Genomic DNA, 20,000 nt, shown 5'->3' with positions numbered 1-20,000 from the left:
TGTCAGAATAAAGCAATGTGCATATCTTTTTTTTTTTCTCTTCTTAAAAAAAGACAATCCACAGTGAATGCGAGAAAAAAGCCAAACGCTTAACTGAATGAAACATTAAACTAATTGGTTTGCAAAGAATCGTTTGATATATGAAAGTAAAAAGAAAGAAAATGGGAGAAAAAAATGTGAGCCGAAGACATTGCGAAAATAGTCATTATCTTAAGTAACGTAATAGTAATTACGAAGTAGTAGTAATAATGAGGCTGATGGTAATACTACTACTAGTAGTAGTAATAATAATAATAATCCATGAAAAACATAGGAAGACTTAAAAACTGGACATGTACTTAGTGTATTTAGCCCGTCTAAAATGGTAAACGTTAGAAATAATTCCAGTGATACGTTGATGAATTTAATTTGTAAAGAATGAACGTGGGAGAAGACAAAGCAGATAATGTGTGTGTGTGTGTGTGTGCGTGCGCATGTGTGTGCGTGCGTGTGTGTATGTGCGCGTGTATGTGTTAGTGTATGTGTGTGTGTGAAATCTGGGGGTGATTGTTGAAAAGTGCATTAGATTTTTGCTTTTCTTTTTTGGTAATCATTAAAAGTAATACAAACAAGAGTAACTTGTAATTAAAGGAATGTTAGGAGTTTAAGTGTTATAACTAATGCTAAATACAGAATTGAATTGGAAGGTAATAATAATCTAATGCTTAAACCCAAATAAGGAGCTATTTTCATATCAGGCTGGGAAAAGAAATGTTAAATTACTCGCAGAAGGAATCTGTAGTAAGGAATTACATTATCTTGATAGGAAAAGGCGTGGCTGTGTGGTAAGAAGTTTGCGTCTCAATTATATGGTCCCAGGTTCAGTTCTACTGCGTGGTACCTTGGGCAAGTTTCTTCTATAACTTCGGGCCGATGAAAGTATTGTGAGCGGATTTGATAAGCGGAAACTGAAAGAAGCCACTCGTATATATATATAGATATGTGTGTATGTGTGTGCGAGTGTGTGTGTGCGAGTGCGCGCGTATGTGTGCGCGTCTGTGACATGTTTGTCCCCCAACGTCGCTCGACAACCGGTGTTGGTGTGTTTATGTTCCCGTAACTTAGCGGTGGTGCAAAAGAACCGATAGATTAAAGTAGCAATTTTTAAAATTAGTCAATGGCAGGGGGGGATATTTGTTCGACTAAATCCCTTCAAGACGGTGCCCCAGCATGGCCGAAGCCAAATGATTGAAACAAGGAAAAGGAAAAATTGAAAGGGAGGAGATATTTAAAGAAATATTGGGTTGGTGCATAATTACTGCGGCTTTTTTTCAACGAATTTTATTCAACAAAAACAATAATAATATTTAACAAAAACATCTTTAAATGATGGTCTGACCGTCTGCCAAGCAAATGGGAAGCAGAAATTGAAGTAGATAGTGAATATGCTCCGGAAAAATCATTTAAAGATGTTGTTGTTACATGTTATTGTTTTTGCTGAATAAAATTTATTGGAAAAAAAGCCGCAATAATTATGCACCAACTAGGCTAGAAATAAGGTGGGTGTGGGGGAAACAAGATGGTTGTGAATCTAAAACAAAAAGCTAGCTAGTCTCCAAACAAACGGCGTCCAGAGTAACAAAGGAATTCTTTAAAAGGTTAGATTCTAGTTTGACGTCTCAAACAGTCCAATACACAAGGAAAGCAAATACATAGCATTATGAGAAATTAACGGATTCTTCTAATCGGGTCAAAAGTGTTTCCATTAGAAATTAATCACAGCTTCAACGAGCTGAAGTGTATCAGGTTTCTTATAATCTTAGGAATGTCAAGCCAGCTCCATGCTTACGAGAAGGAATCGGGGCTGCTGGGGCGGCAGAGGCGGCCAATTGTGAATCGTCACGACTTGGGATAGCATGCATTTCGGATCGTTTCGCTCTAATATCCTCTTATGTACTCCCCTCTCTCTTTCTCACCCCTCAGTATCTTCTGCATCCCACTCCTCTCTCTGTTCCTCCTCCCTGCGTCTTACTTCTCCCGCGCTCTCCTACCCCGCCCTTTCTATTCAATTTCCCTCTTTCTTCAAACTACCTCTCTTCCCTTCATCCTCCCTTACTCTCCCTCATCCTCCTTCTCTTTCCCTCATCTTCCTACTCTCTCTCTCTCTCTCTCTTCCTCTCGTGCCTTCTTACTTTCTCTACGATTTGAGTAGTAAGCAGGATCGGGGTTAGCCAATTATATCGTCCCTTCCTCCAGAAACAAGAAATGGTTAAACGAAGGTCGAGCAAGATTCTCTCATAGAAACACTGATAATTTATTGGAACCCTCGAAGGACGAAGTGATGCACCGTACGGCATGGAATAGACACCAACAAAAAGTAAACATCGGGATGCTGGGTATTGGAAGAATTGAGTAATATGGTAAGTTTAGTGCTAAGTTTATGGATTCAAATCTACGCACAGCTCTGCCCCTTCAATATTCAATGATGCATCCCCAGATTTACTCCACTTTAGTTACTCTACTTTATTACAAATTAGTGCCACCTAGAATATTCCGAAGCATCCCCAGGCGACGGGCATGAATCTACTGCTCCTCCGAATTTGCTAACCAGAGTAGAATAAAATCCGGAAGAAAGGCGAGCACTTGTTCTCCGGGTGTTTTCTAATCTATTGGTTTCTTTGATCACCCATGTTTCTGCTAATAGTGTTATCACTGACATTTTAATTGATTTTATATAATTGCTCTCTTTTTTTGGTTTATAGTATTGTCGACTCTCGTAGCCAATAAAGAAATTCTTATTTTCATCACTATCGTTATTCTCATTTTCATTATAATTAGTGCTATTGTTGTTGTTGTTGTTTATTGCCGCAGTTAAACCCACCCTGGAAGGCCAAATTTTAAAAGAAAATGTTTTGAAGCTTTGAAAAGTTTTCAAGATGGCTTCTCTTTGCCAACTGACTTGCGGGGGAAAGAAGTGAGGGAAGTGAGGGAAGGTCTTGAAGGTGAAACAATCTTTCGTAAATAGCGGCAGAAGTGTCAGTAGCAACAACAACGGTAACAACGATAACAATAACAGCAGCAGCAGTAGCAAGAACAATGATATGTTAATCAAGAATTCTCAGAGTTACAAGCAGTAGAAAATCCTACTGCCGACGCCTAAATAGAAACAAACCATAGTATCGCAAACAAAACCACCGACAATACCAAACCAAGAAGAAACAATAACCGTAGTGACGACAATGATGATGATCACAGCTTCAGCAGCAAATACATGGCATTTTTTTTTTCAAAACAATTGTTGTCTTTGATCAAATCTCATTAGAAGGAAATTTGGACGATGAGACGTACAACAGAAAAGAGCAAGGAAACGTTACGCTCAGTACACAGCAACACTTTTAGATCAACGAAAAGGGAAGATATGTATAGACGCTTGATAGCAACAGAATTACAGCGTATAGCATGAAAAAGAATCTGTGTTTGCAAAACATTTGGCAAAACAAAATATTTTTGTGGGATATGTCCATAACTTCCGATACATTCGAGCTATTTTCCACGCGGAAACCCTAGTCCAGAAGCACGCCCTATCCCACAAAAATTTGAATATTTTACACTGATGTCCATATACTGGTGACGGAGAGTGATCGAACACGCTACCCAAAATAAATATTGGGTGGATGTTGAAATATGCAGTTTTATTTCTTGTTTGTTACTATAAAAATATCCCTAAAAGAAAATTGGGTTTGAAAGGGGATGAAGATTTTGATTCGGGTGACTTCTACGGCACTGGACAAAATTCTTTATCTTAATAGTGATCCTTGGATGCCAGAAACTGCAGGTGACAGTGTCGGAGAGAAGGCTCGGATTCTTCAACTGTGGAAACGCTAATCATCTCCAGTCTTTCTACTCTCAACCTCGAAAGAAGTTCTCAATACTTCTAACATCACAACATCAACACCGCCATCAATAGCAGCAACCCCAAACACAATGGCAGCACTTAATTCTAATACGTTTGGATATTCTGCTTGAATTTGTATAGTGTTTAGTCATTTTCTCTGCTGCCGAATCGCCAACTCGAACCCATGGTCTTTACATTTTTTCACTGCACTGCAGCAACTCATGCCACCTCAAATATACTATTTCACCTATTTATATGGCAAAAGAAAATCTTGTTCCACTTGTATCCACTTCAACAACACCTAGAAAGATATTCCTCCCACCTTCTTACATACGCCGCTAAAGCATCACTTTTAACAAATTTATGTTTATCTCACCACTTCGTAAAAAGTATCTCATACTTAATTCGCACGTGTTACCAGCGCACAAGCACAAACAACATAGCAATCAATATGGAACGACTGCTCCGAAACTGTGAAAATGATTGTCATATGTGTGAAAGCAATTCGTGATAATGCCCATATAATTATCGAGAATGGAGGTGGGATCAGCCAATACAAAGATGTAAGGGTAGACATTTTATCAAATTCCAGATGTTTAAGACAACACTGGGAAGTTCTGTTAGACATTAGACATAATAAAATAAAATAAATTGGAACTAAGGTTAAATTCTGATAACTGTTTTATCTCATTGAGATTGTTACACTACATTATTTCACAAAAAGTGACGTGTGACGATAAAATTATAATTCGATTATTCATTCTGAGATATTGATTGGAATTATATAAGTGTATCTTTCTCTATGTATTTTGGAGATAGAAGCAAGGTACTGCAATATTTTCTGATATTAATTTATGGCAACGGAGAGAGAGAAAGCGAAAGAGACAGAGAGAAGGGGAGAGGGAAGTAGAGAGAAACGAACAGAGACAGACAGATAGATAGATAGAGTGGAAGAGAGAGAGACAGACAGACAGACAGACAGAGGGAGAGAGATTATATCGTTGACGATATAATATATCGATATATATCGATGACGATGAAGATGGCCAAGAGTTGGCGAAAGTGTAAAACAATTTCAGAGTAGAATATTAAGTAAATACATTTCTGGATTTACGCTATTCTGAGAACCCAGCTCTTAGCTATTTCATACCTCATAACTCGATTCTATATATACCAATAATATTTGGGGGCCTTTTAATACATGTCTGTCAAAGACAAATCAATGTTGTTGAAGTTACTCTTGTTAGTGTTGGTTTCGAGGCGAATCCCGATGAATCAGACCGATCGTATTTTTAGAATGAACCTGCATCGAGAGTATTAATGTGTCCTTCTCTCCATTAAGACGGTATGGCAGAACTGAACAAAGATTTGATTACCGTTCTTAGCATGTCAGTCCATGCATATATACTGCTGAAAAAATCCCCACCACCACCGCCATCATCATCATCATCATCAGTACCTTCATCGTTATAAAAGTTTCACTCGAAATGGAAAATGAGGGTGGATAGAGAAGCCCTAACTTCCAGCAAATCGACTGAAAGGTGGAGGAGAGTGACGTGCACAGTCCAAGTGCAGATGCCTCATAGCTTGAATTCCGTTTAGAAGTTGTTGATTATTAATTGTCACAGAATATTAATAACACGCAAACTAAATTCTGAAAGAGAAAAGTGAAAATGAATGATAAAGGAATGAAGTTGGATGTGGTTCTGCCTCCACAACCGTCTTTGAAGGTGTAAATAGAATAGTAATTTCTGTTGCTTATGGCTGCAATCTGAATCAGTGTCATGTGAAAGGAGAGATGTAGAAAGTAGAGCAACCTCTAAATTGGTTGAAACGAGAAAAAATACGAAAGTAGTAAAAGTTATTGAATGAAGACTATATAGCTTTTAAGGAAATTTGCATAGAATTACTATTATAAACCCTCCAGCTAGTTATAGTGTTCAGACACTGTTAATGTTAAAAGTACTTTTAATAAGTCAATTTGTTGCATGATACAAAACATGATACAAATAGAAGACGCAGAACATACATTAACTCTCAAGGAAACAGGAAACCCAGATACTGAAGAAGAGAGCACAATATTACAAATCCTTCTAAGGTGGCCAGCTGTTGAAATTCCGCCGAGATAGACTTTGCCTGTTATCCCTTTCGGGGTCGATAGAATAAGCACCAGCTGAGTCCTTGGGCCGATGTAATCGACTTACCCACTCTCCCGAAATTACTGTCCTTGCGCCAAATTTTGAAACCAATATTACAAATCTTATTTTGGGGAAACTCACTAGAACAGCCCCTCAGACCTGGTGAAAAAAAAAAATCGATATGTATCCAAGGAACATATAGACACTAGAAATAAAAATTTGTCAATACGAATCCTAAAGAAAAGTGCGATGAATCTTTTATTTAACAGTCCTACTCCTCCACCAAGCTTCGTCCAACTGACAGCGGACATTGAGAACTTTAGTAGCCATTTCTGTCTTATAGAATGTTTTGGCAATTGTGCCTTAATTAGCAGAAATAAGTCCAACTTCACCCTTTTTGGTGGAAGTGACAAACACTTAGGTCGATAGATTGACACGATGCATAAATTCCCATCCAGGACTCATAAATGTAAGGAAACCTTCATAAAAAAAAGGGGGGGCTCTGCTACCACTGAAAAATGGCCACTAAATCATCGTTAAAGAAGATGAGACGGGTGAAGCAATAATTATTATGAACAGATGTTCATTATAAAAACATGATATTAAAACAAATAACTCACTAAAAGTATTATTACGAAGAAAGGAAAAAAAACAATTATGAACAAAACCAAAACATTAATTAAACAATGCCCAGACTTCTTTAAGGATTAAAAAATGAACTATTTATGCAGTTTCAAAATTACAGAAAGCGATTTCTGTGACTTGACTAGGATCCATGAAAAAAAGCTTAGAAATACAGTTATAAATGAACATAGCAAATTTTCCGACCAATCGATCTCAAATAAAGACCAGAAATTATAGGAACACAATCTCCAATACGATGCCAGAACCACCTTTTACACCATTTTTCCCATTCATATCCAATTACAGACAGGATGACATATTATCGACTGTCATAGAAGGAACTGTCCAAACAAGCTCTGAAGTTAGTAACCACTATACATGTGTGTAAAATATACATTTACATACCTGTGCGTAAATATCTATGTACGTTTGTATATGTGTGTATCTATGTATTTGTAAGCATGTGTATATGTATCTCAGAGTGTATGCATATATAGTCTTGTACTTATGTATTCTTGTGTATATGTCTGTGTGCACTCTTGTGTGTATCTCTAAATGTGTCCTTACGTGCATATATTCGTAAATGTTTGCGCGTTTAAAAGTCTGTTGATAGTTTTGGTACGCTGAAGAGAAATTAATTAGTAACCAAGCTAAACATCATAAACCATATTCATCCGAAACTTAGTGAGAATCCCCTGTGGGCTGAGATTGAATATCCGTCTAGTGGTGGAGGCTATGACCATCGTACGTTTAATATACAATAGGATGTTTTAAGGCAGATGAGCTATCAGAATAGTGAGCATTGCGGATAAAATGCTTAGTGGCATTTCTTCCGTCTTTACGTTCCGAGTTCAAATTTTGCCGAGGTCGACTTTGCCTTTCATCCTCTCGGGATCGATAAAATAAGTACCAGTTTAGCACTGGGGCCGATGTAATCCACTTACCCCTCCCCTAAAACTTGCTGGCTTTGTGCCAAAATTTGAAGCCTATATACAAAGAACCTATGTACATATAACAACCCTATATAATGGGTTTGTGATATGTATCACTCAACTCATTCACCCACACATGCACGCACACATAAACATATACACCAACCATCACATGCTCACACATAAAATTGACAGGGATGTATCAACGTAGTCGTTCAACCGAGTTAGACATAGTGGTCTAATTTCCCTCTTATTTCTCACGTATGCCATTTATCCCGGGTCAAACTTGAATGATTGGGCCTATGACAAAAAGCATTTGATCGAAGTAGATCATGTCTAGTTGGTGCCTCATCGGTCTATATCTGTCCTCTCATCAGCGCTGGCTCGCTGCACCCGTGATCCATAACATTCCACTTACGACCATTCCGACTTATTTTCAAGCATTATATATCATTTGACTTCATTATCCAATACGTCTCATTTTGTTTAGAATGTGAGGAATGAAGTGGGGGAATATTTGTCTGTTATTTCGAGGTGACAGAAGTACGACAGTGTCAAAGGCTAAATTCCTTGTTTCGTGAACAAACGTTGTCAACGACGGTGGTGAGAAGAAGGCAGAGATGAATAGACTGAAAGATCAGAGGAAAGAGAAAAGAAAAATAAGCTTAAGGAGAGGTAGGGTAGGGGTAGAAAGAAAGAAATAGAGAAAAGAAGAAGAAAGGAAAATAACAAGAAACAAACAGGCATAAGTAAACCCAAGGCATGAGAGAATTAAAACAGAGTCAACTGTACTTTTATGGTCGGGAGCTGACATTCTGAATCAGAAATAAACTATACAATATAACACAGTAAAATATAATTTGCTGATAGACATATTTGATTTATATACAGTTAGTTTTTATGACCTATTTTATGATGTTTCATAAAAAATAAAAAGCGAAAATAGTTATTGCAATTTCTCACTTGTTTGAGTGACGATGCAGTGGAAAGTTGTAAAGATTTTTTTAGTGTTTGGTTGGGGGAGGGAGAAAAAGACAGGGACCAAGACCTTTATCATGGGTTCCAAGGCTGGTTGCGGGGAGGAGATAATCCTCGTACAGTAAGTTTGGATTTGATACTTGCAACTAGGGGGTCTCAACTACCGGTATGAGGACCAGTACTGAACGGAGGATTATTTGGTACTTGACCGCAGAGAAAGAATAAATTTTTTAATTATTATTTCTTATTTCTTTATTGCCCACAAAGGGCTAAACATAGAGGGGACAAACAAGGACAGACAAAGGGATTAAGTCGATTACATCGACCCCAATGTGTGACTGGTACTTAATTTATCGATGAAGTGAAAATGTATGTGCCCAAAGGTCTGGTAACGCCATTGATGGCCTATTGGTGTGTTTATACCCATATTGTCAAAAAGGAGAATTTCTTCTCTCGAGACAATTTTAGCAGCGTACTGTATTTGTATTTCCGAATGTACACCAGACACGTCAAATATGACTTCACATCACCATATTTCGTTTAGCATTGTTTATTGTGCATCTAACAAATCTAATATGTTTCACCTTACATTTATTGAAAGATATTTTGAAGTGGTTTTATGGAAGCAATGTTTGATTCTGTACACGTAAATATAATATCATGGACAGTTCACATGCGAAGAATGAAGCCATAAACTTACTATTATTAAACTACGTATCACAATGTTGACTCCTTATAAATCAGTTATGTAGTTCTTAATATTTTGCTCAAACAAATTGGCGGCGCCAAGTTGCGGAACTCGTATTTCTGCTTGTATTATCGAAATTCACCACGTAGGTGGCGCATTGTTGATATGGTTTTGTTGCTTTCCTCTTTGACAGGTAAATGAAAGTTTACTAACATTCCTTAACGAAATTTTTCATTTAGATAATTAAAAATTGTTTCTTAAACAATATAGGATATGATAATACAATAATTAAACAATATAGGATATGATAATAACTTGTAGGTGCGTGGTATTTCGTAATACAACCATAATATACAAAGTATATTAAACGTTTTTATAAATCAATACCACGTTCTACTTTGTTAAGCAGCGCGTTTTTACATTATTTTTTAAAGTTATCTCTCCATTATTCGCTCATAAATATATATATATATATATATATATGCAAACACGTGTATATTCACACAGATACTCATATATACATCCATACATATACATGCACACACTCACACGTACAGGTAGATAGAGATAAGAAGACACATACATACATACATAGATATGCAGGCGTACACATATACACATACATACACATATTTCTATATACATCAGTAATGACTTTTTTTTACTAGTATGACTACGCTGTATTTTGCAATGAAGCTACAGGATGTTATTCAGAAACTCAACTAAGAGTTCACTGCATGTCACAGCAGAAACAGCTGTAAGATAATGCAGTTCGTAACATAACTATAGTTTTTCTCCTGTGTCATCTATTTTTCAGACATATGTGTGTGTGAGTATGTGTGTAAATCTGTGTGTATATATATATATATATATATATATATATATATATATATATATATGCGTGTGTGCGTACGCACGCGTGCGGTGTGTGTATTTATAAATATTTGCATACGTGCACTAACACAGACACAGACACACACACACACAATTCATAATGTCGTAACTGTTGGATAATAATAGAATAGTCTGTTATATATTGAACAATAATTGCAAAGAACAACTTTGAACTTTAGGTTAGAAAATTCCGACTTTGGTCACGTGTTCAGCAGAATGGTTTTAGTTAACATCGGAGACGATAATTGACTCATTAATATGCATTGCTTCACCAATATATGCGTCATCATCATCATTGTTGTCGTCATCACTTCCACCAGCACCAAAATCCATCACCACCGCCGCCATCATTACCACCAGCGCAACAACCACTATAATCATGATCATCGTTATCATCATCACTATTACCATGACAACAGCCACGCAACCAGACCAACACTGCAGCACCACCACCACCGTCAATAACATCACTGCTCCTCCTCCTCCTCCTCATCATCATCATCATCATCACCATCACCATCCTTCAAATCTATTATTACTAGTCGAGCTACCAAGAATTTCATGACTTTAAAATTTATGGCCGCTGTTGTTGGTATTTAACCCCCAGGTCAGCCTTAACCGAGCAGATTTATTATCAAAGACATTCTAGCTGCTGCGACGATCCACCATCACCACCACCAGCAGCAGCAGCATCATATTATTATTGTTGTTGTTGTTGTTATCGTATACACACAACAGATTGGACTATAGGAAAAGAAATATTCTTAACATCGGGTTACAACAACTAACCCTAAATGCCAAGAACCCCCCTAAGTATCCTGGCTGTCCCTAATAACACAATTTTCCGGAGCTGCACTAAGCTGGGTTTTATGCCTATTCCCTCTCTCCATCTGTCCAGATCTTTAAAGATAACTCCTAATGCACCTATAACTACTGGGATACATTTTACCTGCACTTTCTTGTAATTCAATGGCTAGGTCATGGTACTTTGCTATTTCTCTATACTTCTGACAATGTTTTCATCATTTGAGACTGTAAAGTCAATTATTTGGCACTTTCTATTCTATTTATCTCCTACTACCAAACCAGGCCTTGTAGCTTCTATTGCGGTCAGTCAGAATGTTTAAGTCCCACAACATCTTATATTTCTTACCTTCTAGTAATTTACTAGGTTTATGTTCATATTATTTATCAGTATGTTCAAATCCTGGCTTTCTACATAACTCCCAGTAGATTCCTCTCCCTAGATTGTCATGTCTGTTCTTGTATTCTTTCTGTACCAGCATGCTGCATTCACTTACTATATGAGTAATGCTTTTTCTTCTGTTGTTGGGGCCGCTTGTTTCGTTGGGGCCACTTGTGTCGTTGGGGTTGCTTCAGCTGTTGTGGTGTGGGCGGTGGTTGTATCAAGGGGATAATGCCCTCCTTCTGTTTTAGTTGTGGACAGAAGGCTTTCAGCTGGTTATTCGGTCCACGTTGATAACATCTTGTTCTTCTGCCCTCAACTGTGACGTTCAGCATAGTACAATCTTCTTTCTTTCCTTCTATCATAGTAACAGAGAGGTTTACCTTTATTAACACTTCAACAGCAGAAGTAGACATTTTTGTGTCTAACATAAGCTATGCTTATGCCGCGTAGGTCGACATTACCTTCGATCCTTTAAGGGTTGATAAGTTATGTACCATTTTATCATTAGGTTTGACGTAATCGACTTACTCACACCACCGAAATTGCAATGAGTGAGAATTAAAATTCACTTCATTTCTTCTCTGAAAAAGCCTCATTCAAAATGTAATTGAATTACGTTCAATGAAGAATCGATTTGACGAAGTTTTGGTGAAGCAACAGAAACGAAAAATAATTAACGGTTTCCTATTACCTAAAGAAACATAAACCGAGACTTATCGTTGGCAGTTAATATATTTCAATGATGGACCGTTATGTTCTTCCGATTGGGAATTCTAATTCCTAAAGAGCTTATAATAAACAAAGCTGTGAATAAATTAGCCTGATGAAAGTAAAGAATATTAATCGTATTTTAAACAATGGAATTCTTAAAGGAAAATAAATAGTAGTAAAAAAAAAAAACGATGAAGTAATTGAGACAAAAGATAAAAGTGGAATGCGAAATGATTGATCATCTATCATTCGTATGTGTATGTATGTTTGCATATACATGTGTGTGTGTGTGCGCCTGAGAGTGTACTTCCGCATGTGTGTGTGTGTGTGTGTGTGTGTATATACACATACATACATACATATATATATATATATACATATATATATATATATATATATATATATATAAACTATGCGAAAGTGTTCGTTGGCTACGTTGAGGCCCTAATATTTTCAAGATTTACTGGTCTGTTATATTGATGACTATCGGTACGACCTCACTCTCCCGTGGACAACTAGACTCCTTCCTCTCTTTTGTCCAATCCTTCCATCCTGCTGTCGAATTCTCCTGCACTATTCTCCAACACTTCCGTCCCCTTTCTCGACACTTCGGTCAACATACACAACTCCGCTCTCACTACTTCTATCTACTACAAACACACACACAGACTCACACTCATACCTCAACATCTCCCCTTCCCACTCTACATCCTCTACACCCAATTCTCTCCAACCCCTACTCCCAATTCCTGTCTGAGCAGTCTCTTCAGTGACAACCATGCCTTTGAGACTCAGTCTCAACTCATGGCTCGCCACTGCATCCTTCATGGATATCCCCTCACCACTATCTACACAGCCCTTGCCAGAACACTTCCGTGGGTCGTGCCTCTGCTCTCTCTCTCTCTTTCCCTACTGGATAAAGGACTAACTTTGTTAAGTAAACTAATTTTTTAGATTTCACCAACAATTTTCATCCTTTCACATACTTCACTATCTTTATATTTTCATACCTTTTACATATACTTTCTCTATCTTTGTAATTATATTTATTTGTATTTTTATTCCATAACGGATTTGATCCTAAAAGTGAATCCAAAACTATTTTAGAACTCGTTATTTCAGTATCTAAAACAATGGCACCATTTGCCAATTTATATTGGTAAATGTCTACAGAAATGCTATTTTGTATTTATTTTTGATCCATGCCGATGACAAAATGAACTTACCAATATTTAGATACCTCACTCATTGATTCATTACAATATTTCATTATTCTTAATCTTTATTCAACTTTAGAACAACAGAGCCTAAAAGAGGCAAGAAAGCCAGATAGTGGGACATTTTTGTGCCAACTGGAATTGAACCTGGTTAACCTGGTTTTCATATTTGCCTCCATCCTTTTATGAAAAAAATTTTTTTTTTTTTTTTTTGTCTTATTGAAAGAACTGACCGGCTGTATGGATCGAAACACAATTTTCCTTCTTCCTTTCTTTCCTTCTCTCCTTCTCTTCTCCATTGACACTCTTTTCAGATACACAGGCATACGCGCGCGCGCACACGCACGCACGCACGCACGCACACACACATACAAACACACCCACTCGCTCTCACTGGACAATGACAATTTTTTGAAAAATAGCTTTTTTCCAAACAATACCCTCCCCCCTTAGATAGCCACCTGGTTTTGCCATTTTTAAGGGCCAAGAATCAACTTGTCATCTTCTATTGAAAGAATTGACCAATTGTATAGATGTAAACACTATTTTTCTTCTTCCTCTCTTCCGGCCACCAGGGTGGCCAATTTAAAGACGGTTTGGGCCGAAGCGCGTATAACGGTTGATTAGCTCTCGTACATCCGATACACAAGGCAGTAAAACATGCCTATACCAATTTCTTTATCTTGAAAATAGGTTCATGAACGACACGAAACGTTGATAATATATTCTTCAGATATATACTTTGTACTGTCCCCACAAAAACTAAAAGCATATGACATATAAAAGAATATAAAATAAAAGTGTCATAGTTTTTAATTAAACGTATATTCATATGTAGGTATATTATATCTATACTCATGTGTGTAAAATGTGATAGTACATGTTATATATATATATTATTTTAACTAAAAAGGTATTAGTAACAGAATAAAAACATTATGTTCGGGTCAACGACTCAACAAAAAACAACATCCCTCAAACAAACAATCATATATAAAAAAATACACCATGGTCCACAAACACAAGAAAAGCATATAAATAAAAATAATACATATATGCAAGAAATATTTTTTTATATATATAATAGAATACAAAAGGTCTAGAAGTTAAAATAAGGCGACTAAAAATTCAAAAGTACCAGTCCTGTTAGATAAATAAATAACATGAAGATAAAATAGTATAAAATAAAATAATTGTCCACCGACTAAATAATTTAACTCGCGATTAAAATACTTTTAAATAATTTAAAGTCATTCGAAGGTCATTAAAAGATTTTTTTTTTAACATATATTTGAAATAGTCAAATTCTTACTTCAACCGGTACAACTTCAAATAAAGCCGTCTTCCAAGGTAAAATCCCAAATATCCTGAAAAAGTTGTCTCTATTCGCAAAACCATTCAAACGTTCATAAAAGCAAACCGGTCAAAAAAGCAACACGCACAAGTATCTATGGCCATTTCAGGAGTTCACTACCGTAGTTCAATTACACCAAGGTGCAATTAGGCAATGACCCGTTCATCGGGATAACAGTTACACTCGCATCAAGCTTATGAGAAGAAAAGAAAAGAAAAGAATTATGTATTTTAATATGGCTTATATATCCCAGAGTGAACACAGCTGCAGACTATTCCACATCACTAATGGAGGAAAAAAAATGTTAAACATTTTAAGTGGCTGTAATATCACCTCGCAGGTTTCAAATCCCTCTAGCGCTAATAATTATTACTTATTTTTATTTTTATTCCTATATACTTTTACGAATGTGGATGAAAACCTATGATTACAGAAGGGGATCACTTCAATAAATCTATTTCAGGTTTTCGGTCCGAAAGACCTAAGTATAGCAAGGGATTCCCTAACACACAACAGACATTTACTAATATTTACTCTAAAATACGGGGCTCTCGATATAATCGACCATTCCAGAGAATACCTCTTATTATTCTTTTTATATCTCTGTGTATACATATATACATATATGTATGTATGTAGATACACATATACTGAGAGAGAGAGAGAGCGACATATATATTTATATATATGCATACACACATCACGCGCACACACAAACACACACATGGCACCACACATTTACGTATATATATATTAATATATATGAGTCTTATGTCTTAATGATTTTAATGTATAAATATACTGTATTCACATTAAAAGTTAATTTAGACACTAAAAGCCATTCTAATTAATAGTCAATCCAATATACATTAGCAACGATAATGAATATTTCGTAGACTGCTTTATTGATTTATATATTAATACTGGTGAAATAGTGGTTAGGGCAGCGGACTATTTTCAGCCTCGTCCACCAGATAACCACTTTCGCCACAGCCACCAGACAAAGGAAAACTGCCTTGCCACCCGATAAAAGAAGGGCGGCGGGGCAATAATCATTATGGACTGGGACGACAGACGGATCTGTCCTACATACGAAAGCAGCTGTTTGACATAACTCCACAAGTCAGCATTGCCCGGACACTGAACGAGTGCATGCAGAACGGTTTCGTCGCTCTACGAACACCTCGGACAAGCCCGTCTAACAGCACACCCGTTCCAGTAGAGTTTATCTCGAATTGGTAGTACTGCCAGGTCAAAGACATCTGGAAATTATCCGTAACAGTCGCCGCCCACCAGAAAGTCGTACGGAATAGACTTGTCAGTTCGTCTTCGTAGACGAAATACCGCTAATCTCGTGTATATATATATATATATATATATATATATATCTTTATTACCCACTAGGGGCCAAACAAAGAAAGGGACAAAACATCTCATTGGGGTCAGATAAAATGTATGGGGTTACAAAAATATGAAACAATTAAAAATATAATAAAATCGAAAATCGAATGTTTACAACAAACAACACACAAAATAATATAGACAGATGAAGTGGGGGACTGGGTTACGCTCCGACCCCACAAGCCCCATCCCACCACTGACACTTTCGAAGACACCTGTGGCGTATTCAATTAGACTTTTTTCACTCGCAACTCTCGAGCGACATATTTCCATCTTGATTGAAACATTTTCTCCGACAAACACTTTCTCTCCAGTCGTATTTTTCTTTTCAAATGAAAAGAAAAATATCTCACCAGACCTTGACTAGAGATGAAAGTGCCCGTCTTGTTCCCTTCCATTCTAGTCTTCCACACAACCTCTTTCGCTACTGCTACTGTAATGAGGAAACATTTCTTACCTTCGTTTGATAACAAACTTGGCGGGTCAATTTTTATAATTGACTCAGCCGACAACTGTACTCTTCCTTCACTTGACATTAGGTGTTCCACGTAAACCCACATTTCAGAGACCTCCGGACACCGTACAATAGCGTGCGGGACGGTTTCCCTATCCCGCCCGCATCTTGGACAGGTCGGTGATATCTGCGTTCCATGTCTTGCAAGTTTATCGCGAACGGGCAAGGCTCCTCTGTAGCATTGCCAGGTCAAAGACATTTGGAAATTATCCAACGATTTTAACCCGAATGTACGGAAGAACAGACTGTCGAGTTCAATAAATCCGAGACCCAGAGTCGTTCCCAGGTCATCGTCACATTCTGCCTCTACTAACCCTCTATAAAAGAATGCTGTAGAACCCCCGCTGCCGGCGTTGCCCGAGCGTCGGAATAGCAGGAGAGCCTTACGACACTCCGTGTACCATAGGCTCAACCTCGGTCTACGAAAGCACCAAACTTCCTTTGCACTCATACTGGCGAAGTTGGGGAACATTTGTCTTGCCAACGGAGACCACACCTGGTCACCATCCAGGAGTATCCAAAGATGCCTCAACCTCAACGCATGTCTGCGCATCATCAACCAAGGCATCCCTAAACCTCCCTTTAACGGTTTCTGGCAACAGATAGAGCGTCTCACAAGTGGCTTCGAGCCCCTCCAGAAAAAGTGAAAGAGCTGTCTTTCCAACTTGGTCAACCACGAATCCGGGCAAGGAACGACGGTCAGGCGGTAGGTAATAACCGATGCGATAAACACATTGGCTACCTCCGCCCTCCCTTTCAAGGACAGCCTTCGCCAAGACCAACTCTTGGCTATACCGACTATCTTGCTCGACACCTCTGCCCAGTTCTTCTCCACCTGGAGGTCTGGACCAAACCAAACCCCCAGCAACTTAACCGGCCCCTCCGTCCAGCGTCCTACGACGCTATCCGAGGGCATCTATTTGCCCCTCCAGGTGCCGAGTTGCAAGCCGACTGACTTCTCCCGATTAATCTTTGCTCCTGTCACCGTCTCGTACTCCTCAATCACTTTGCCTACTTTACGTAGGCGTGTCATTGTGGTCACGCTGATGGTGATGTCGTCCGCATATGCTGTAACAAACTCCTCCACGCCCGGCGCTCTCGGGATCTCCCTCAGCTTTCTCAGCAGCGGCTCCAGAGCCACCACGTACAAAAGCGGAGAGAGTGGACACCCCTGACGAACCGAACATTTGATGCAGAACGGTTTAGAGAGAAAACCGTTCACTCGAACTATCGAGTCAATGTTGTGATACAATTGAATGATCCACCTGAGGAAACCGACGCGCAAGCCCAACCTCGCAAGAACACTCACCATCGTGTATATATATATATATATATATATATATATATATATATATATATATATATATATATATTAACTACTGCTACTGACACGGACAGAGGTCACTGCCATTTACCATTACCAACAGGGACACTACTACTACTACAACCAACAAAAAATGCCCCCACGTGGACTATTGACACCAGTAAGGAACAATTATGAACTCTTCATTTAATTTCATTTTATTAAATATTTATTTTTGATAAGGTTCGTTTTTACAAGAACCGAAACATGTTAAATTAAAATTCATTTTTTATATATTGGCGTTTTCAAACTTCTTTTTTATAAATATATATATATATATATATATCATGTAACCTCGTGGGCATCGGTACCATTTTCCTCTTTCTCCGTTCTTCCATTCTCCGAACTTTCCATCTTTCCGACGAAGGGCTACGCCCGAAACGTCATACACTCTCTCTTTCCTTTCCTGAGCGTCCAATAATACTATCCATATCACGTCCTCACTTTGTTGTTTTTTTGTTTTTTTGTTATTGTGTTTTTGAACTATATATATATATATATATATATATATATATATATATATATATATATATATTGTAGATAGATAGAGAGAAAGAGAAAGAGATAGAGAAAGAGAGAGAGAGAAAGAGATAGAGAAAGAGAGAGAGAGAAAGAGATAGATATACATATTTATATATATATGATTCATGTGATATTATATCATATAATCAATGCGCGCGCACAGACAGACGACACACATTGAACTGAAATGGTTCGTAGCTTATCTTATCCAATGGTGCTCTTCGCCTGGACAAAGCACAAAACAAACCTTTTCATTTCCAGCACGATTCCATCTTCTACTCTCACCAAGACACACAGACACACACACGGACACACACACACACACACACACACACACACACGGACACACACACAAACACACACAAATTTCTGGACAGTCTCATGCACGCATACGTACATACATACGCACGCACTCACTCACTCACACATGCACATACACATTTAATTAGCAACCGACATAGCAATAAATTAAATAAACAGTGATTGTTATGAAACGCTGAATTAATTAATCGGCAACTGACATTTATTTTGGAAGCTGACACCATCAAGATTGATTAAGCCATAAGGATGAAGAATCGATCTATTTAGAGATTTATGTTTAAATACGAAAAATAACTCACTTTCCCTTTTTCGTTATGTTTCTTTTCATGTCTGCTTTACAACAAAGATTAGATCGAAATGACGGCTGACACCTCATCTCTCAAAGAATTCTCTACTTTATTGGAGAAAAGAGATATTTATTTCTTTCAATATTGTCATCATAAATGGGCCTTACTATGTAATTTTGTTGTTGTTGGCACTCCGTCGCTTACGACGTCGAGGGTTCCAGTTGATCCGACCAACGGAACAGCCTGCTCGTGAAATTAACGTGCAAGTGGCTGAGCACTCCACAGACACGTGTACCGATGACGTAGTTCTCGGGGGATATTCAGCGTGACACAGTGTGACAAGGCTGACCCTTTGAATTACAGGCACAACAGAAACAGGAAGTAAGAGTGAGAGAAAGTTGTGGTGAAAGAGTACAGCATGGTTTGCCACCATCCCCTGCCGGAGCCTCGTGGAGCTTTAGGTGTTTTCGCTCAATAAACACTCACAACGCCCGGTCTGGGAATCGAAACCGCGATCCTATGACCGCGAGTCCGCTGCCCTAACCACTGGGCCATTGCGCCTCCACACTATATAATTAAGGACTGAAAAAAAAAACAGTGAATTGGATACATACGTTCTGCTTCTTGAACCCACCAGCATTCAGGTTATTTGGTCAAATATAATGCTTATTTATTCCCATTGTTTTGAAGTAAATACGTCACGAAATTTCGTCTGCCGCTTTATCGATTGTGTCAATCTATCATTTCTTTCATTTAATTCGAGTTTTGTCCGACTTGTTTTATGCTACCCATCAGGTATCTGCAAAAGTTGGTGATGATAGCAAAGCAACCCACCTTGTTGATATAGAAGGGTGGACAGCAAAGTCTACTTTCGTGGGATTCGGGATTAAAGCATAAAGGGCAAAAGCGGAGTTAAGCAATATTTATGTATATATATGTATATATATATATATATATATATATATATATATATATATATATATATATATGTGT

This window comes from Octopus bimaculoides, chromosome 22, assembly GCF_046866305.1.
Source record: "Octopus bimaculoides isolate indiv1 chromosome 22, ASM4686630v1, whole genome shotgun sequence".
Lineage (NCBI taxonomy): Eukaryota > Metazoa > Mollusca > Cephalopoda > Octopoda > Octopodidae > Octopus > Octopus bimaculoides.
The sequence above is the reverse complement of the archived record's forward strand: the minus strand, read 5'-3'. Positions refer to the sequence as shown.